This window comes from Mustela erminea, chromosome 16 (assembly GCF_009829155.1).
Source record: "Mustela erminea isolate mMusErm1 chromosome 16, mMusErm1.Pri, whole genome shotgun sequence".
NCBI classification, from domain to species: domain Eukaryota; kingdom Metazoa; phylum Chordata; class Mammalia; order Carnivora; family Mustelidae; genus Mustela; species Mustela erminea.
In genome coordinates, this window is record NC_045629.1 from 1696791 (window position 1) to 1718537 (window position 21747).

A 21747-nucleotide genomic window follows, 5' to 3' on the forward strand; every position below is an offset into this window, starting at 1 on the left:
GTCCAAAATTTATGGATTGTTTAATTGATGGTTGCTAAACCCATTAGGATCTGATAGCAGTTAAAATAATATTTATTTGTTGAGTTGAATAAAGTTGATGTACTGTGTTTATTTTACTTTTTCCATCCCTATCTGTTACCTTACAAAACATATGTCCACTGCGTTTTGAAGACAGTCCCAGGTGTCCAAGAGGGGCCTGCGATGCTGTCAGGATGCTGGGGTCCTCTTTCAGGAGCCTTCCCTGGTCCTGGTCCTGGTAGGAATGGATGTTTTAATGGCTGCCTGGGAAAGGCCAACACCTAAGTCTATATGCAGGACACCCTTTTAAATACAAAAGGAGAATCTAAAATATCATTGAACACATGCGGTTGCTCGCTGGGGAAGAAGGGAGGATGTGAATGGCAGTATGTCCTCTGAAGCACAGCCCTCAGGTACCCCACTACTGAAGAGGTCTGCTGGCCCCCAGGGCTCCTCATTTTTGCCCCCAGCACAACTCTTCCTGCTCTCACCTTTAAGGGAAAGCTGACCTGAGCCAATAGCATCTTTTACATCAGAATGTAAACAGAATTAAACCCAACAATAGAAGTTCCCCCATGATAGTTATAGGAGTGTCTTGTGGCTTTACTGTTAAGAGACCTTCCAAACAAGGCCTGAAACAGAGGCATGAAATCAAGAGCTGATGGCATTGGGCTTTTGGTTCCCTGTGAGCCTGTCCCTTTGGCAGCCACAACTAGAGGCCTTCTAGGCCAGGCCCCTATAGTCCTAGAGCCAGCCTGCCCTAGGCCTGGTGAGCTGCTGGGAACACAAAAATGTTTGGGGATGTCAGGGGATAGTAGCCTGTCACAGCTCAGACACTTGACTGACATCTCTGTCAGCCCGTGTAGTCTGGGAAATTACCTGGGGTGGAATTCCTGCCTTGGTCCAGCACTTGAATTTGCTGCTTCGGGGACTTTGCATGAGAGTTTTGCCTCTGGGGACTCTCATGTAACAAGAAGTGAGAGAACAGATGCCCTGAAATTCTGTGATCTACATGAACAGACCCCTTTAAAGTTCCCTTTGCATTTATTGGGACTCATTTAAAGAGTGTAGACTCACAGGGATGTCCAGGGGAAACATAATGTGAGCCACATACACAATTTAAAATTTTCTAGTAGTTATGCTTCAAAAAAGTAATAAATGGGCATATGAAATTAATTTTAATGATATATTTTATTAATAACAATATATTTGGAATATTAGTCATCAATATGTAAACAATATAAGGTTATTAAGGAGGTATTTTACACTCTCTTTCCCATACTATGTCTTTGAAATCAGGATACCCAGAGCATGTCCTGATTCACACTAGCCACATTTTGAGGGCTTAAGAACCGTGTGGGCAGTATACAGGTCCTGAGGGTTTGCTGGATTTTTTACATTGGGGGATCAGATTAAAAACAAGGAGATGGCCTTTCAGAGTTCTGAGTATGTCCAAAACAGAAGTCCAAACCTGAGACAAACTGAGAGAGCCTGGGAAACTGTCATCGAGAAATATTATTTGCCAACCACTGAAAGAATCAAATTATGATACTGAGAATCTTCTTTGTGTAATAGTTTTCCCAACCCTGTGTGTGTATTTTTGAGGAGGGGAGTAAAAGAATAAAATATGGCCTGTGATTAAAGATCTCACACTGAACTAACACGTAGTGAATATCTACTCCTAGGTTCACAAACTGTGTCTACATTTACAAACTGTTTCAATAAAAATACCACAAAATATGATGGAAAACTTGTCAACCAGTAAAACAACCCTATCATGGCATACTTTTCTCATGTCTTTTTTAATATTATGTAAATTAAAAATCCCTCAACTGAAGTAGGAAGAAGATTCATTTGTGAAGGACATCTCTAAGAAAGAGAAGGGGTTCTGGAGTTTTGTAGAGCCTGGTAGACAATGATCAGGGCCAGAATTTGATCTGGTGAATTACTATTTTCTTAAGGTCCCTCAAAATATCCTTATTCCTAAGCCTGCCAGGACGACCTTCTTTAGGTACCTGGAAGCCTGTGAACCAGTATGCTAGGTACCATGCCACTTTTCCTAGGATGGTTTTGTAAGCACTATCCATAAAGTCCCTCTTAGTTCCTTAAAAGTGTCTGGTTGTGTCTGATTAAATAGCCATCATTCTCAGGTATGACATTTCAAGCAAGGCTTTGGTTCTATAACCAGTTTCCAATTATGTACTATCACAAGAAAGATTCTTATTGAACTTAGACAAACAATTGTATTGCCATGAAAGTAAGAATTCTTGAAAAGAATTTCTAAGTCTTGGGCAGGGGGAATAAGATGTCACTTACAAACAGGGGGAATAAGACATCACTTACAAATGTTTCATTTAAACTCACAACAGTAGAGCCTACTAAATTGTTTTGATTCAGAGATAAGAAGAAAACAAAAGAATTTCCACTGTATATCCAGAAAATAGAACACTGAAATAACAACATTCCAAAACAAACAAACAACCCCCCCCCCCACAATGACCCATTATTAACACTCATCAGTTTGTTCAGTCCTATGTAATTAATTCTTTTTTTTTTTTGCTGGATCTTGAATTTGCGGTCTCATTAACCCATCCACTTTTCCACTGGAGTTCTGAAATCCTGACTTGGTTCACAGGTGTTGTTTATGCAGTGCCATCGGAGACCCACACCCAAGGGCTGGCATTGTATTCTGCATGAGGCTATCAGATAGTCAGAAGATGAGGCAGTCCAACCTGTATCTGATTTCAAAGCTTTTAGAATAGAGTCAGAGTAAAACAAAAAATATGTGTACATGACAAAATACTTAAGATGCCTGTGGTTGGTTAATTTATTGTTGATAAGTTTTAAAAATGAAAGGTCTGATAGTAACACAACTGATAAGGAAATTAGATTGTTGCTAAACAAACCAGAAAATTAATCCAAAAAATTTGAATGAAATACCTACTAATACAATTAACCCTATTTTCAAAGGAGTGTAGTTATTACATCTAATTTATTAAGATGGTTGAACATAATCTTTATATAGAAAATATCCTCAGACATAACATATAATAATTTTGTCATAATATAGAATAAATATATAATTAAACTATAAAATATATCAAGCATTTAAGAAGAGTGAGGAAAGCTGCAGCAGGTCATGGACACCTCTACTAATAAAACTTGATACACAAATGATATGGAGCCCTAGTTGAAAACGACTGCCCTGGAAGATGCCAGATTCAAATGAAGTAAGTGGAGCTGTCACCAAGTTGACAATTAAAAATTACCTGAAACTATGGCTGATTGCACTATACTGTTGTATAAGATCAGCATAGTTGCACCAGGTCTCTGAGTAGGAACATAGGGACAGCAAGGGCAGTGGCAATTCTCTAGGGACTCTCTGGCAGCACACACTTTTGAAATATTTATCTTAACTCCATTTTGCTTGTGCAAAGTTAACCTGGGGAAGGTGATGCCCTTCTTCTGATTTTACAATACTTCCCATTAACTTAATAGTTACATGTCAAATAAACTTAGTTTCAGCACCTCTCTTTTTACAAGGTGAAAGAACAAATCCTTTATAATTTTCCTAGGACCTTTTTAGAAATCTCAAAGACAATTTCAGTTCAAAAGGCATTATTTAAGATTTGACTTTAGGAGGGCAAAGTATCAGAGGTTGTCCGAAGATTTGGACTCTTGCTTGAGATATAATCATGGATTACTGAGAAACAGTATTTGGCTATTTGCTTAACCAAAGTGACAAGAAGAGGATTTAAAGAAAAACATTCAACGTAATATGACTGTAAAGAACTGTAGCTCTTTCAAAAGTGAGAATACTTGGTCTTTTATATAATTAAGGACATGATAAAGTTACCATAAAACAAAGGAAATTCTGGCAAGACAGAACTTTTGCCTTATGGGCTAATTATTCAGAAAGTGAAGGAGAACCTTTTATAATTTCTTAGTAAGAGCTGACCAACAACCCAAGAAAAATGTGAACAAAAGTTCTTTTTGGAAATTGTATAAGTAAACCCATTAAAACTTATCTAGCGTGATCACTGCAAATAAAACTCCCTTTTTGGGAACCTACCACAGATTTCTATAACAATTCAGGATTTATCCAAAACTTTCCTCTTCCTAATTCTGGAGCAACCAATCATTTTACCTTAGGATGAAACTATTCTCTTTCCATTAAAAAAAAAAATCCAAATCCTGCATACAAAGTTGTTCCTCTGTACCTTATTGCTTCTAGTAAAGTCTTATTTACTTATATATTTACATATATTGATTATAACTTTTAACCAAAGTAACTTCTTTTTCACAGAAAAAACTAGGAAGCCAATAACTATGAAGTGTCTCCCACACTCCAGATTTTGCAACAGACTAGAAAATCTCATGAATATACATCTCACAACTTTCTCTGACAGCACATGTTTCTTATATTGCAACTTCTCAAAGTGGCAAAAACGAACATTCATTAATAGACCTAAATATATATAGCCTTTCTGTATAAATGAAAATAAGCGACAAAATTATATAAACTTAAAATTATGCTTAGCAATTAATGTTACAACATTCTTTTACTTAGAAATAATTTAGGCATCTAATGAATATTTATTAATTGATTTAGTATCAGTCTACATTTTAAGTTACCTAAAGATTTTGGAAATTATCTTCAAGCCGACATGCTACAAAAAAATACAAAACATCATTACTGTTGAACTAGTTTTTCAAAATAACAATTTGATTGGGTTAAACACAAATTACATTTTTCATTATCATAAATATTTGGCAGAAATAATATTAGCTTATTTGATCAATAAAACTGTATAGGTTTAGGAAGGACATATCCAAGTAGGATAGAAACAAAAGTTTTTACTATACTTACCATCGAAGACATAGTTTTTATTAAGTGAATAATATTAAACTAGTCTTAATTTCCAAATATTACCTAAATTGTGTGAGCTTGAATTATTAAGACATTTGAATTAGTTTCTGTGAGAATAATTACTAAAAAAGCACTTTAAATATTGGAAGCTCAATTTTCTTAATTTCTGAGAGTTTTAGAAATACTCAATTGTGTAAGCAGTTATTTATCTCTAAGTCAATTAGAGTAGAGTTTCTATAATTTAAGAGATTTTATTATTTAATTTGTTAATATCATCTGGAGGTAGGGAAATGTTGCGTACTCACCATTAGAGGTAAAGAACTTTCTGATTATGTATCGTAAACATACAACAGGGAGAGAGCTTATAGCTTCAATTCAAAATTTAGTCCTAAATCAAAAGCAAATATAGAATTACAGCCCATTGGTACATATTGAAGAGTTGTTCTCTTCCCAGTGGGTGTGAATCCTTACTGTTGCCATCCTGAGCCCAGGTCTGGGTGCTAAACCCACTTTTGGGTCCCTGGAATGGAGCACAGTGAGGCCCGAGACTCTCCTTACTTAGGAGGAGTAAATGGGGGATCAAGTAAAGTCTAGTCATATCTAAGTCATGGCTCCAAAACTGTGAAAGTTGAAATGCACTGGACAATTAAGGAGACGGTTTTTCAGGGTAGTGCAATAGGGAGAGGTTTCCTAGTGAAGAACATTTCACAAAAAAGCAAGGAGGTTTGGGCATTTGGAGACGCAAGAAGGAAAAGAAGTCATCCACAGTCTTTGGGAGTCACAAAGAAGAGGAGCTGGGTCTTATCTCAGGATAAGGAAGAACAGGAGATCCTTTGTAGTTACCCGTGTCTCAGAAAACAAAAGTCTGTAGAGACTTCTAAACTGCTTTCCAGGAGAACCATGCTTATATTAAGTTCAACACTCTCATTTATCTTCTAAACAGATGAACATATATTAAAAATGGGTAACATTTTCTAAGTTGAGATTCAATTATTTTTTTCATTGATGTTTAAATTACTTGTGATGCTATAAATCCCTTGTGATTAACTCATATACAAATAGAAACAGGATTTTGAAAAGTACTCATCAAATCTGGAGCAGCAATTTCTCTGTTGAAACAATGTTCTTCATTTATCTAGGAATTTGTTGCCTCAAGTAAGGTGGTCATCATTCTGTGCAAAGCACTGACTTCCCTACTGAGCAGATTTGGACATAGCTCATCATCCCAGGGTATGAAAAGTCTGATCTGCTTTACATCATCAAAAAGAGAGCCTCACAATCAGCCAAACCCATAACTATCAGCAAAATTTAGTGATTTTCAAAGAAAAAATGCATCTGAGAATATATAAATTTCTGGGCATACATTTAGGTATTCATATAGGCATACATGTAGGTAAACCTGACTACATTAAGTAGCAAAATTGTTTTTCCACAATATAACTTTCCTACCAAAAAAAAATCTTTTCATCATTATTTTTCTTTAAGGGGTTTCATAAGCAGATACAATTATAGAAACCTGATTTTAGGCAGCTGGACTTTTTTGGGAAAAGCTGCCAAATATTTTTACATTAGAGGGGCACAGAGAGCAAGAAATGGAAATTATTGTATTGAATTCTGGGAAAAGGACAATATGAGGGCAAATTCTAGGTTTAGGAAGGGACATTTGTGTACTATTTGATAAGCAGCACTGAAATTAATTAGGAATGAGATCCTTACACTCTTTACAATTGCCATTTGTAACTACTTGTGTTCTCTGGTCTCAAATACAAAATGCTCTTCATTGGCATACAGATATGATGCCTTTGGGAGCTTAGAACTGTCAGTGGATGAGGAGTATTCCCAATTATTTTTAATTTTTTGCCCTGATGTCTGTTTGGCAGGCTATACTGCTAATGTCTTAGAAACATGAAACAGAACCTCAGGGCTTGAAGGTGACCTGATCCAGGTTCCCTGGTGCCTGAGTAGAGACCTCAAGATCCAGTCTCAGGTTTTTTACTCCAAGCCCAGGGTGCCTCCATCCCTGGGAATTTGCTTCAACTCTGGGATGAAGTCTACATTGGAAATATGATATTATAACTCAAGATTTAAGTGGCAACTTGAAATATTGTAGGAAGAGATCTCTTCTTTTCCTGAAGAATGAGACTGACAACAACTGTTACATTAGAATATAGGAAGCAGTGATGTCATTTCTTCATTAAGAAAGTGGGTTGTTCACTAATGTCCAAGAGGCCTAGTGGCAGAGCGTTAATGGGTGCCATGGAAGGGACATCTTGTTGGAGACACCAATTCCTTGGGCTGCAGCTGCCCAGGGCACTGAGCATGCCTGCCTGTCTTCACCGTCTTACTCTGCGTGAGGTGTGGAGAGGCCAGAAGTTGATTGAAAGAGAGGAACCAAGAATTTTACAGTTTTATAATTTGTTATACTCACAGTGCTCTGGAGAAAACATGGCATGGGGAGGCACTGAGGTTGATCAGGGGTCAGAGGGACAAAAGGGAACTCTGGGCAAATACTTGCAGAGGTGACCCTTGAACAACAGAGGTTTGAACTGCATGAGGCCACTTACATGCACATTTTACTCAAAGCATACACTACAGTGCCATAAATGTATTTTCTCTCCCATATGATTTTCTTGATAATTTCTTTCATCTAGCTTACTTTATTATAAGAATATAGTATAGAATACATATAACACACAAAATATGTGTTAATCAACTGTTTATGTTTAGGCTACTGGTCAAGAGTAAACTATTGGTAGGTGAGTCTGAGAGAATCAAAATATGTGGCTTTTTAACTGCGTTAAGTGGGAGGTTGTGCTCCTAGCCCTTGTGTTGCTTCAGGTTTAATGGTATTGAGACTTTTGTAGGAAGGACATGGCAAAGCAGGGTGGCTGACTTGAATTGGCAAGTCTGAATGATTTTAGCAGCTCTGGGACATAGATGCTGTTCCTAGGTGTCTGGTGCCTGGCCCTGAATGATTAGGGCAAATGGATAGGGACTCAAGAGTATGAAGGCCTGGTAGGAAGGTAGTCAGAGGGTGGCCTTAGCTGGCTGTTAAAGAAGGGGAAGGGCCTCAAACTGGGTCAAGACAGTGGTCAAAAAATGACGTGATATTGCCCTAGCTTGCCCATTTCCATACATATTCCTTGTGCTGTCCCCCAGTTGCACTGCCTTCCCCTGCTTCCTCCCTAGCTCCTCCAGATGCTCTCCAGAACAGAGTCAGACCAGTGTAGTGTCACAGAGCCGGAGAGGTCCCCTCCCACTCAGTGTGATTTGCCTGAGGTCCAACCTTTTCTCCGGCACCGAGAGGGACTTTATAGCATGGGAAGTTGACTTCCAGCATCTTTTCATTATGCAGGAAAGGAAGTGGAGATTTGGATATTAAGGGGACTAAAGGAGATTGGCCTATTTTTCTTTATCATTATCTTTTTCATTTTTACTCAAATTCAGCAGTGAATCTAGTATGTAGATAGAAGAGTCAGCCTTCCAAAGGATTATATGAGGATAGTATCCCTATCAGTTCCCACTGCATGGTGTTCAACTGTGAGCTAGGTGCATAATTGATCTTTCTGTACAGATTTAACTGGGGCTTACTTGTCCAAGGGTACACATGTGCATGTGGCAGAGGCAGAATTCGTTGTCTCCAAAGCCTGTGCTCCACTCAGTATCTTGTGATTTATATGATTGTAAGTGGTACTTTTCTTCCTTAAACTCCTCCTTGAACTTCTCCCGGCTTCCCCTGTTTTTATCCCAAGTTAGTGATTGGTGAGCAGGTTGGGAAAGAAAGCAAACACCATTATTTTGAGGGCGACCATAACTGCTACTATGTGGAAGTGTTCAGGGGCACAACATTAAAGCTGTGTGGTGAAGCATGTAACAACCCTATGTTCTCCAACACTTCAGCCCTACCTGCAGTGCCCAGGAGGAATACGAGAGCTGCTTTTAAGCTGCCCTGCATTGCAGCAATAACACTGACTGCTCATCTGGTTAAGTGAACTAACTATATGTAGTGATTTCCTTGTGTGTCAGACATTGTGAATTAAATAGTGAAGAAGGACTATTGTCTGCTCCCAGTGGTCCACAGTCTCGTGGGAAATTGGCACATAAACAGCTGTGACAATGCAATGACAGGCACGTGACAATGAGTCTAAGTCCAGGACAGTCTAAGTACAAGACAGTACAGGGTAGAAGGGTAGTACTGGGAGACATAGCTGGAGGGGAAGGAGGGTACAAATGAGGAGAAACTTTCCAATCCTGTGCAGGAGACTGAACTTTACACAGAGAACAGTAGAGAATCATTAAAGAAGTGAACTTGGAGGAGTGGAAAAAGAGAAGTTTAGTTTGGGAGGTTTTTGTTGTGGTATATGTGTAGCACCCAAGAGGGAATGACAGGCAGACAGAGACTCAGGACTGGAAACTAAGAAAGAGGTTTGAGCTGGTAATACAGTCTCATCAGTATCTGGATGATAAATGAAGCTATTGTGCTGGAGGTAGATTTCCCAGGGTAGGTGTGAGAAGGGAAGCAGATCGTGGAAGAAAGAGCCAGAGAGACACTGTTCAGTGGTGGTGTGACCAGGGCAGCAAAGGCCTGAAGGAGGGGAGGTGGCTAAGAAGGAGAAAGGAGGAGGAGAAAAGAAGGTTGGCCGCAATGCACCCTTCCCATTTCTCCTGTTTATATATTTTCTAATATTACTCTCCATTTAGGTTCTTCATTTGTTCTTTTAATTTTCTCTTTTCTGTCTTCCTTTTGAAAATGCATTGTTCCTTTGATTCTTCTAAAGTTTTTTACAGAGGAAGGTCAGGAAAGCAGCAGGCATTGGTCACCAAATCTTGAATTCTAGAGAAATTAGTTTTCCTTCTTTCCCAAAAATTTCTTGAAAGAACAATAGCAAAGCTAGAGGAGCATTAGAAAAAAGTACACATTGATTTTGGTCAAGGCTCTCCTAGTTTCCTGTTTGAGAAAACCGAGGGGGTGAAGGGCAGCACAGGAGAGTGTTTTGTCAGTAACTGAGAGCCAGAATTAAAGAGTTGAACTGATCCCAAGGAAATCCAACTTTATTTTTCCTGCTTCTCTCAACCCCCCACGAAGAGTTTATTCATTATAGAACTTCTTTGTAAAGTGATCTCTGTGTTCTTTTGAGCTTGAAATTATACTCAAATGTTCTTCTGGAATGTTTTCATTTTCCTTTAAGATAATAAATTTATTGACTCTCTGGAACTAAATTAAATTAGGCAACTGGCCAGGAAGGAGGGGGAGATGCTGTACATCACTTCTACCCTAGGGTTATTGCAAGCTGTAACATCTCTGTCTTTGGCCAGTGTGGCCTTGGATAAACTGCAGTCTTCTTCTCAAACACACTTCAGTGTCATCCATGCCACCTATTACCTTGAGCAAGTCCCTTAACTTCTTGAAGCATTAATTTGTCACCTATAAAAGGGGGATAATAATAATAGCTAACCCATGGGATTGTCAGGAAAGTTAAAGAGAAAATGTATAATAAAAGCCTGGTATATTTGTACCCCTGGGGATAAAAATATATTATATGTTTATAAAATAAATTAAAAAAATAAAAAATAAAAAATAAAAAGAAAATCAAAGAGAAAGTACCAAAAAAAAAAAAAAGCCTGGTATATACTGAGTGCTCAAAAAGCTTGGTGTTGTTATTAAAACGAAGAGGTCATGTACAGAGTTCACAAGGGAGGAAAATCTGTCACAGTTGAAAATACTGCCTTTGAGGCATTCCATTCAATTATTTTGCTGTTTCCAAAAATCCAAAGTCTAGGCAAGATGAGGGTTTTCTGGTTATATGAAGGTAGAAAACAACAGGAAAGCTGGAGATTTGGCCTGTGAGTGAAAAAACGGCTGCCTTCAAAATGTCCTGTAGTACCTGTGCCATCACTGCTGGCAGCTGAACTGGTTCCAGAGGATGAATACAGCCTTCGGGTGAGTCCAGATGCCCTAATTCACTGCTGTAGCTTGGGGCTGGAGTTTCTTATTAGGGTCGGGTGTGTCTACCTCTGAGTCACTGTGCCCAGGACTGACCCAAAGTCCTTTTATCTGTGGATGAGGTGTCGAGTCCCTAACAACATTCCTTGGGGTGAACTGAAAACTCCAGTGTACTGTGCATCTTCTGAGATGTCAGCAGGTTAGAAGGTAAAGGAGGAATCTAAATTCACCCTTTAATGAATATAAAGAAGATTGAATAATGCACAGAACAGTCACAGAAATTTTTCAGCTAAAATGAATTTTAATATTTAGAATATTGGTCATGAAAATTAGGATATGGGCATATTAAAGAAGCAAATGTTCAAAATCTTAACCATTAGATTCCATACCTCTTCATAAATGAAGTATTTTTACAGATTAATAAGCTTTACAGCTACTTTATGTCCTGTTCATTGTCACTGAATAAACTCTCTTAAATGCATCATTTGCTTTGAATTAAATGCACTTTGGATGGCCCATTTATTCACTAGGCTAGATCTTGGGTCACTGTGATGTCATTTTAGGTCCTCATGCCCAGGAGCTTAGCCTGATGGAAGATAGGCAAGTGAGCATGAGTGACAAAGGCTATGTCCTGTGCTATAATGCAGGCTACTTGGCCTGGGGAGATAGTGAAACCATGGACAGAAAATCACCAGAGGGCATGGCATGAGCTTAGAGGAAGGTGTTTGGGAGTGGAGAAGTGAGCAGGCAAAGGGGCTAGAGGATTTGTTCAGCTTTCCATTTATATCTGTGATAGACATCTTTCTGCCTCACTGATGTGAAATATTCAGTAACATGTTAACACACACGTCCAGGACATAAGAAGTGGCCCCGCCAGTGGTGTTGTCCTATCCCACCTGTGTTCTTACTTGTGACTGTGCGGCACAGCTCTGACTCCAGCCAGCTGTCTTGTAAAGGGCAGAAAACCAATTCTACCACCTGCTCAGTGGGATGTGTGAAGATGTTGAGCTTCAGTTTCCCTTTCTAGGAAATGAAGGCAATGCCTCCTGCCTGAAGGATTAAACAGCATACTACGTGTTAAAGCTCTCAAGGTTATACACCCCCATCCTGCATCACTAATGTAGTTATGTATACAAGTGATCACATTCTGAACTTTGACTGTCAGTATAATGTCTCATCAATATGGAAACCACGACCCACGTTTTACTGTAATATACAAAATGTTAAGTTTCCCCAGAAGAGTACCCCCCAAATTGGTAGCGTTAATGTTAGCGTTAATCTAATTTTTCAAGGACTTCTTTCCCAAAGTAAGTCACTGTGACTTCACCAAAGACCTTATATGGTGGGAAAGGAGCCCAAACTTCATTCTTAAAGCTGCCAGCCTTTGCTGGCTCACTGCAGCTTGAGCAACACTGAGAATCCACAAGAGTCAAACATAGCTGAACATCAACATCCTGGGATTTTTTCCTATGAGAATATCTGGCTCATTTGGTGATGATGAAGGAATGCTCTGACCACTGCAGCAGCAAACCCTTGCCCCTGGTACTTACTTGACCTCTGGGTCTCACAACTGTGTGAACTCACAGGCTGTCATGAATACCAGACAGCATGAACAGGAAGCATGGCTACTCTTAGCCTGCTGGGAGCTAAGGGGAAAGTGGTGCTTTGTAAAAGACCTGCAGACCAAAACCTCAGCTCTTAGAAAAGTTGGTGCTGAGACCAAGAGCTGGGTGGGCAAGGGGGCTGTTTTGGCTTCATGTTTTACTGAATAATGAGAAATTCACTGAGCTAAATGCACGTATCCTTGGAATGTAACACACATAGATGTCAGGTGTAAAGTTGTAAAAAGAACAATCCTTTTTTATGCTAAATTGGGAGACAACTTTGCCTTCCAGGTATTGATATTTCATACTTCTTCGCTCCAGTGCTCAGTGTTCATGGTGATGTGTTTAAGGGACGATGAGAGGGTTGAGACAGAGAAATGTTGCCAGGGAGGGCCTGGACTGCCAAGGAAAGGGCTCCAGGCTGAAGCTAGAGACCCACCATGTGCCCTGGATGAGCACGTGGGCAAGGTTTCCTCGGCTCCAGGCAGAGTAGAAGACCCCAGGTGCTCCAGGTGTGATCCCAGCAAGGAGCTCCAGTGCTTTCAAGTGTGTTTCTGCTTTTGTAAAGCCACAATCGGAGGCAGACTATTGAACCGAGGTTGGAAGGAATGGCGGGTGTAAGTTGGCAAGATAACTTGCAAGCATGGGTTTACAGAGCTCCACAACTAGGACCTCCAGGTTAGAATGACAGACTTAACAAATAAAAATAGTCCATACCAGTTCAGTTTGAATTTCAGATAAATGATAATGATTTTTCAATATAACTGTTCCAAGTATTTCATGGGATGTTCTTACATTTAAAAATTAGTTCAAGTTTATGTTGTTCTAAGATTATAATTTAACAGCCTCCTGTATTTTCTCAGCCACTATATCCATGATGAGAATTTTACCCCAAAGCTTATTACTCCACTGACCCTTTTTTGCTTAGGTTATCTTTTTCTAGCTTTTATGGTCTTTCTTCGATTGTGTTTTAGATGTATGTGTCTCATATAAATAACATGGTGTCTCATCTAAGAATCTCTTTAATGGGAAAATTGAAATGAATTGTAATTATATAAAAGCATCATATTTCTACCAATGTATTTTCTATGTCATTTAGTATATGCTTTATCAGTCATACAGAATTACATTAGTGATTGTCACCACCCACGCTGCTCTAGGAAACCTTGCTGGGCAGTTTCTGAGCCTTTATTACCTGCAGGGCTTGTGTGTTGGTCTCATTCATGTTCCTAACAGAGTTATAAGGTGTTTGAAGTAGTATTACACTCCCATCTAGAGGGAAGGCTGAAAGAGCTTGGAGCCTCCACGCCATGCAGTGGAAGACCACACTGCTATGAGCGGGGTGTAGAACTTCCACCTGATGCCAGCTCACTCTTACATGTGAGCTTCTGTCCTGGCCATCTTCACATATTTCACTTTGGGGGAGCTGGGCCTGAGTAATGACATAGGGTCTGGCTTGGGGCTGGCCTGCTGTTCTGTGGCCAGAGGGATAGTTCAGGCAGGATCTTGTCTCCATGCTTCTAGAAGTTCTCATACCACCTTCACACTCTCAGAGTCTTGCTAAGGGCAGACCTCAGCAGGTTAGAGTAGGGCTTCATTCTCCTGTTATTTCATTTCTTAGGAAACAGAGATAGAGAAATGTGTCAGTACAGACAAGGTTAAATTTTTCACTAAGCCATTGTAATGTCAAAAAAAAACTTGTCATAACCTAACTTCTATTTAAGCAAATTTTTAAATTATTATTTTAAAAATGTGTTTCAAACATTTAAAAAAATATTTAAAAAATAACACGTTTTTATTAACATATTGTTTTACTGCAGCTTCTATAATACAATGTAGCACTTAAAGCGTTTAATATTGCAACATCTCTCTCAAGAGGGAATTCCCAAGATTGGCTTTTTCACTAGCCAATTATAATTTCAACAAAGATCTGCCTTAGCCCAATTATCAGACACATAATGTGATTCTGCCTTCTTCCTGGTGGCCAGAGACTATTTTCAGACACATCTGCTGGATTTTCCTACTGATGCCACAGAATGGTCAGAGAATGGCACATCAAGAGACACAATTTATAATGAAAAATTGCAGGGGAAAAGTTCTTGATTGAAAAGGGGATTTCTCATGTTTATCTACTTTGGCTAAATCTTACATTGGCTCAAGCTTGGATCTGTTGGCTGTTGTGTGTGGTGTTTCTAAAGGGGTTGGCTGATGAATCTCATCTCAGCAGTGATTATGATGGGAAAGTATGTCTGTAGCAGTCACTAAGAACTCTGGGCTTTATTTTCATTGGACAAGATCTAAAATGGGTCATTCCCCAAAGTATTGCAATAACAGATAAGGTCCAGAGGAAGATCTTTACCTTGAGAGGCTGCATAGCTGACTGAGGAAAGCAGGCTGTGGAGATGGAGGCTTGGCGTGGGTCCCTGCTCTGGCCCCCACCAGCCTGTCACTCTGACCTGCAGTTTCCCCTTGGAGGAGTAGACTAAGTAACAGTGTTCATCTCGCAGCATGGGAAATTAAGTCAGAAAAAGTGGGCCTTATATAATTGACCTATTATATATTTTTTTCTTTTAACTTTTTTTTTTTTAAATTTTCTCGGTGTTCCAAGATTCATTGTTTTTGTACCATACCCAGTGCTCCATGCAATAAGCGCCCTCTTTAATACCCATCACCAGGCTCATCCATTCCCTCTCCCTCCTCCCCTCCAAAACCTTCAGTTTTAGAATATGACTGTAAAGATGAAAATTAAAAAAGATTCTGAAAAAGAAATTGATAAGGAAAAAGGGGAACCCTCTTACACTGTTGGTGGGAATGCAAGTGCGTGCAGCCACTTTGGAAAACAGTGTGAAGATTCCTCAGAAAATTAAAAATAGAGCTACCTTATGCCCCTGCAATTGCATTCCTGGGTATTTACCCCAAAGATACGATAGAGTGAAAAGAAGGGCCATTTGTATCTCAATGTTCATAGCAGCAATGGCCACAGTTGCCAAATTGGAAAGAACCAAAAGGCCCTTCAACAGATGAACGGATAAAGAATACGTGGGCTCTGAGAAACAAACTGAGGGTTTTGGAGGGGAGAGGGGTGGGGGTTTGGGTGAGCCTGGTGGTGGGTATTAAGGAGGGCATGGAACACTAGGTGTGGTGCATAAACAATAAATTTTGGAACACTGAAAAAAACAATCTGAGGGGTTTGAAGGGGCAGGGGGTGGGAGGTCGGGGTACCAGGTGGTGGGTATTATAGAGGGCACGGATTGCATGGAGCACAGGGTGTGGTGCAAAAATAATGAATACTGTATGCTGAAAATAAAAAATAAATTAAAAAAATAATAAAATTAAATTAAATTTAAAAGAAAATAGAAGCTCGTTGAATAAAGAAAAAAAAGAAAAAAGAGGGAGAGAATGTGATCAGGCCAGATACTAGAACAAAGCCATATGCTAGATTTAGGGTATATTTTACTCTGTTAGAAGAAACTGTATCCTGAATTTTTTTTAATTTATTTTTTATTTATTTTTGGCATAACAGTATTCATTATTTTTTCACCACACCCAGTGCTCCATGCAATCCGTGCCCTCTATAATACCCACCACCTGGAACCCCAACCTCCCACCCACCCACCAATTCAAATCCCTCAGATTGTTTTTTAGAGTCCATAGTCTCTCATGGCTCACCTCCCCTTCCGATTTCCCCCAACTCCCTTCTCCTAACTCCCCATGTCCTCCATGTTATTTGTTATGCTCCACAAATAAGTGAGACCATATGATAATTGTCTCTCTCTGCTTGACTTATTTCACTCAGCATAATCTCTTCCAGTCCCATCCATGTTGCTACAAAAGTTGGGTATTCATCCTTTCTGATGGAGGCATAATACTCCACAGTGTATATGGACCACATCTTTCTTATCCATTCGTCCGTTGAAGGGCATCTTGATTCTTTCCACAGTTTGGCGACCATGGCCATTGCTGCTATAAACATTGGGGTACAGATGGCCCTTCTTTTCACTACATCTGTATCTTTGGGGTAAAAACCCAGGAGTGCAATTGCAGAGTCATAGGAAGTTCTATTTTTAATTTCTTGAGGAATCTCCACACTGTTCTCCAAAGAGGATGCACCAACTTGCATTCCCACCAACAGTGTAAGAGGGTTCCCCTTTCTCCACATCCCCTCCAACACATGTTGTTTCCTGTCTTGTTAATTTTGGCCATTCTAAGTGGTGTAAGGTGATATCTCAATGTGGTTTTAATTTGAATCTCCCTGATGGCTAGTGATGATGAACATTTTTTCGTGTGTCTGATAGCCATTTGTATGTCTTCACTGGAGAAGTCTCTGTTCATATCTTCTGCCCATTTTTTGATATGTTTGTCTGTTTGGTGTGTGTTGAGTTTGAGGAGTTCATTATAGATCCTGGATATCAACCTTTTGTCTGTACTGTCATTTGCAAATATCTTCTCCCATTCCGTGGGTTGCCTCTTTGTTTTTTCGACTATTTCCTTTGCTGTGCAGAAGCTTTTGATTTTGATGAAGTCCCAAAAGTTTATTTTGGCTTTTGTTTCCATTGCCTTTGGAGACATCTTGAAAGAAGTTGCTGTGGCTGATATCGAAGAGATTACTGCCTATGTTCTCCTCTAGAATTCTGATGGATTCCTGTCTTATGTTGAGGTCTTTTATCCATTTTGAGTTTATTTTTGTGTACGGTGTAAGAGAATGGTCGAGTTTCATTCTTCTACATATAGCTGCCCAGTTTTCCCAGCACCATTTATTGAAGAGACTGTCCTTTTTCCACTGTATATTTTTTTTTGTTGTGTCGAAGATTATTTGCCCATAGAGTTGAGGGTCCATATCTGGGCTCTCTACTCTGTTCCACTGGTCTATGTGTCTGTTTTTAAGCCAGTACCATGCTGTCTTGGTGATCGTGGCTTTGTTGTAAAGCTTGAAATCAGGTATCATGATGCCCCCAGTTTTATTTTTGTTTTTCAACATTTCCTTAGCGATTCGGGGTCTCTTTTGATTCCATACAAATTTCTGGATTATTTGCTCCAGCTCTTTGAAGAATACTCATGAAATTTTGATTGGAATGACATTAAATGTATAGATTGCTCTAGGCAGTATAGACATTTTAACAATGTTTATTCTTCTGATCCAAGAGCATGGAATGGTCTTCCATCTTTTTGTGTCTTCTTCAATTTCTTTCATGAGTGTTCTGTAGTTCCTCGAGTACATATCCTTTACCTCTTTGGTTAGGTTTATTCCCAGGTATCTTATGGTTCTTGGTGCTAGAGTCAATGGAATCGATTCTCTAATTTCCCTTTCTGTATTTTCATTGTTAGTGTATAAGAAAGCCACTGATTTCTGTACATTGACTTTGTATCCTGCCATGTTGCTGAATTGCTGTATGAGTTCTAGTAGCTTGGGGGTGGAGTCTTTTGGGTTTTCAATATAAAGAATCATGTCATCTGCGAAGACAGAGAGTTTGACTTCTTCATTGTCAATTTAGATCCTTTTATTTCTCTTTGTTGTCTGATTGCTGTTGCTAGGACTTCTAATACTATGTTGAACAAGAGTGGTGAGAGTGGGCATCCTTGTTGTGTTACTGATCTCAATGGGAAGGCTGCAAGCTTTTTCCCATTGAGGATATTTGCTGTGGGTTTTTCATAGATAGATTTGATGAAGTTCAGGATGTTCCCTCTATCCCTATACTTTGAAGCGTTTCAATCAGTAACGGATGCTGGACTTTGTCAAATGCTATTTCTGCATCGATTGAGAGGACCATGTGGTTCTTCTCTCTTCTCATATTAATTTGTTCTATCACATTGATTCATTTGCAAATGTTGAACCATCCTTGGAGCCCAGGGATGAATCCCACCTGGTCATGGTGGGTAATCTTTTTAATGTGCTGTTGGATCCTGTTTGCTGGGATCTTGTTGAGAATCTTATCATCCATATTCATCAGTGGTATTGGTCTGAAATTCTCCTTTTTGGTAGGGTCTTTGCCTGGTTTGGGGATCAGGGTAATGCTGGCTTCATAGAAAGAGTCTGGAAGTTTTCCTTCTGCTTCAATTTTTTGAAACAGCTTCAGGAGAATAGGTTTTATTTCTTCTTTGAAGGTTTGGTAGAATTCCCCAGGGAATCCATCAGGTCCCGGGCTCTTGTTTTTTGGGAGGTTTTTGATCACTGTTTCAATCTCGTTACTAGATATTGGTCTATTCAGGTTGTCAATTTCTTCCTGGTTCAATTTTGGGAGTTTATAGTTTTCCAGGAATGCATCCATTTCATCTAGGTTGCTTAGCTTATTGGCATATAACTGTTGATAATAACTTCTGATGATTGTTTCTACTTCCTTGGTGTTCATTGTGACCTCTCCCTTTTCATTCATAATTTTATGAATTTGGGCTTTCTCTATTTTCTTTTGGATTAGTGTGGCCAATGGTTTATCGATCTTATTGATTCTTTCAAAAAGCCAGCTTCTAGTTTCATTGATACATTCTACTGTATCTCTGGTTTCTACCTCATTGATCTCAGCTCTAATCTTGATTATTTCCCTTCTTATGTGTGGAGTTGGTTTGATTTGTTGTTGATTCTCCAGTTCTTTAAGGTGTAGAGACAGCTGCTGTGTTCTGTATTATTCAATTTTTTTGAAGGAGGCTTGGATGGCTATGTATTTCCCCCTTAGGACCGCCTTTGCTGTATCCCATAGGTTTTGGACCGAAGTGTCTTCATTCTCATTGGTTTCCATGAATTGTTTCAGTTCTTCTTTGATCTCCTGGTTGATCCAAGCATTCTTAAGCAAGGTGGTCTTTAGCTTCCAGGTGTTTGAGTTCCTTTGGAACTTTTCCTTGTGATTGAGCTCCAATTTCAAGGCATAGTGATCTGAGAATATGCAGGGAATAATCTCATTCTTTTGGTATCGGTTGGGTCCTGATTTATGACCCAGTATGTGGTCTATTCTGGAGAAGGTTCCATGTGCACTTGAGAAGAATGAGCATTCTGTTGTTTTAGGGTGGAATGTTCTGTATATATCTATGAGGTCCATCGGGTCCAATGTGTCATTCAATGCTCTTGTTTCTTTATTGATTTTCTGCTTCGATGATCTATTTCTGAGGGAGGCATGTTAAGATCTCCTATTATTAATGTATTCATATCAATATGATTCTTTATCTTGATTAACAATTTTCTTATGTAGTTGGCTGCTCCCATATTGGGGGCATAGATATTAACAATTGTTAGATCATCTTGGTGGATAGTCCCTTTAAGAATGATGTAGTGTCTCTGACTACAGTCTTTAGTTTAAAATCTAATTTATCTGATATGAGAATCGCCACCCCAGCCTTCTTTTGAGGCCCATTGGCATGAAAGATGCTTCTCCATCCCTTCACTTTCAGTCTGGGTGTATCTTTAGGTTCAAAATGGGTCTCTTGTAGACAACATATGAATGGGTCCTGTCGTTTTATCTAATATAAAACCCTGTGCCATTTTATGGCCACAGTTAGGCCATTCACATTGAGAGTGATTATTGATAGATACATTTTTATTGACATCGTGTTACCTTTGAAGTCTTTCTTTCTGTAGATTGTTTCTATATTTCTGTTCAATGCTATTCTTAGGATTTTTCCTCTTTTATAGAACCCCCCTTAATATTTCCTGCAGTGTCGGCTGGTGGTTGCATAGTCTTTTAAGCCTTGCTGGTCTTGGGAACTCTTTATCTCTCCATCTATTTTGAATGTCAGTCTTGCTGGATAAAGTATTCTTGGCTGCATGTTATTCTCATTTAATGCCCTGAATATGTCTTTCCAGCCCTTTCTGGCTTGCCAGGTCTCTGTGGACAGGTCTGACGTTATTCTGATGGGCTTCCCTCTGTAAGTAAGGAGCCTCTTTGTCCTAGAGGCTTTCAAGAGATTATACCTACAATTATGATTCCTCAATTTGACTATCAGGTGCCTTGGTGTTTTTTTGGGATGTATAATCTTGGGTGGAGACCTTTCGGCCTCTGGTACATGAATGCTGGTTCCATTCGCAAGACTGGGAAAATTTTCATGAAGAACTTGTTCCACTATATTTTCTAGATTTCTTTCTTTCTCCTCCCCTTCAGGGATTCCAAAAATTCTGACGTTAGAACGTTTCATGGCATCATTTATTTCCCTGATTCTGTTTTCGTGGTTTCTAAGCTGTTTGTTCCAGGCTTCCTCCTGATCCTTTCTCTCTAACTGTTTGTCCTCCAGATCACTAATTATATCTTCTGTCTCATTTACCCTAGCTTTGAGAGAATTCAGATTAGATTGGAATTCATTGAGAGCATTGTGAAGTTCATCCCTGGTAGCTTTCAGCTCATCCCTAACATTGTGAACATTCTGTCTGGTGGCTTTCAGTTTGGCTCTAATCAATTCTGTTTGCTCATCCATGGCTTTCTCCAACCTAGTTATTGCCTGGATAATTGTTAGCCTGAATTCTCTTTCCAACATATTGTCTATGTTGATAGCCATTAGCTCTGTTCCAGAAGGTCCATCCTCTGTGTTTTTCTTCTGTTGGGCATTCCTCTTCCTAGTCATTTTGCTGAGAGATGACTGAACAGATGTAGCTGGATGTATCGACCGTGGTGCAGTCAAGGTGCACCCTGGAACACTTCTGAGCAATCAGGATTCCCCACCCAAATGAGAGACAAAAGAAAAGAAAAAGAAAGAGAGAGAACGAGACAGGAAAGAAAGGGACGATGAAAGAGAAGATTCAGGGCGCCTGGGTGGCTCAGTGGGTTAAGCCGCTGCCTTCGGCTCAGGTCATGATCTCAGGGTCCTGGGATCGAGTCCCGCATCGGGCTCTCTGCTCAGCAGGGAGCCTGCTTCCTCCTCTCTCTCTCTCTCTGCCTGCCTCTCTGCCTACTTGTGATCTCTCTCTGTCAAATAAAAAAAAAAAAAAGAAAAAAGAAAGAGAAGATTCAGCTCAAATGGGCCCCAATGTACGATTTATGAAGTATATAAACAAAAACAGACAAACAAAAGACTGATAAAAGTATATGACACGAGAAAAAAAATATATGTAAATAGAGGAAGAACCTCATCAAAAAGAACCCCAAGTATAAGATTTATATACTATCAGGACAAACACAAAAACACAGAAACAGTGGTGGAAGAAAAAGATGGGAGAGTGGTTATAAATTCTCAGTGTGGGTGAAGAAGTTTATTTTGATTCTTTCTGGGTGTATCTTGATATCTTTGTTAAAGGACTCAACTTTTCTAAGATAAAGCGGGATTAAAAATTGGTTTACCTATAGGGGTAGTATTGATTGGGAAAAGGGGATTACTTTGAAGTTTATATGAATATA

At 39.3% G+C, this 21747-nt stretch overlaps 1 long non-coding RNA gene across 1 annotated transcript; it reads left to right on the forward strand.

The window, feature by feature from the left end:
• Positions 1-1891: 1891 nt before the first annotated feature.
• LOC116575575 lies at positions 1892-21457 on the forward strand. The gene is made up of 3 exons (XR_004279841.1): positions 1892-1903; positions 7556-7561; positions 21350-21457. It is a non-coding gene; the product is annotated as an uncharacterized LOC116575575 (long non-coding RNA).
• Positions 21458-21747: the final 290 nt, after the last annotated feature.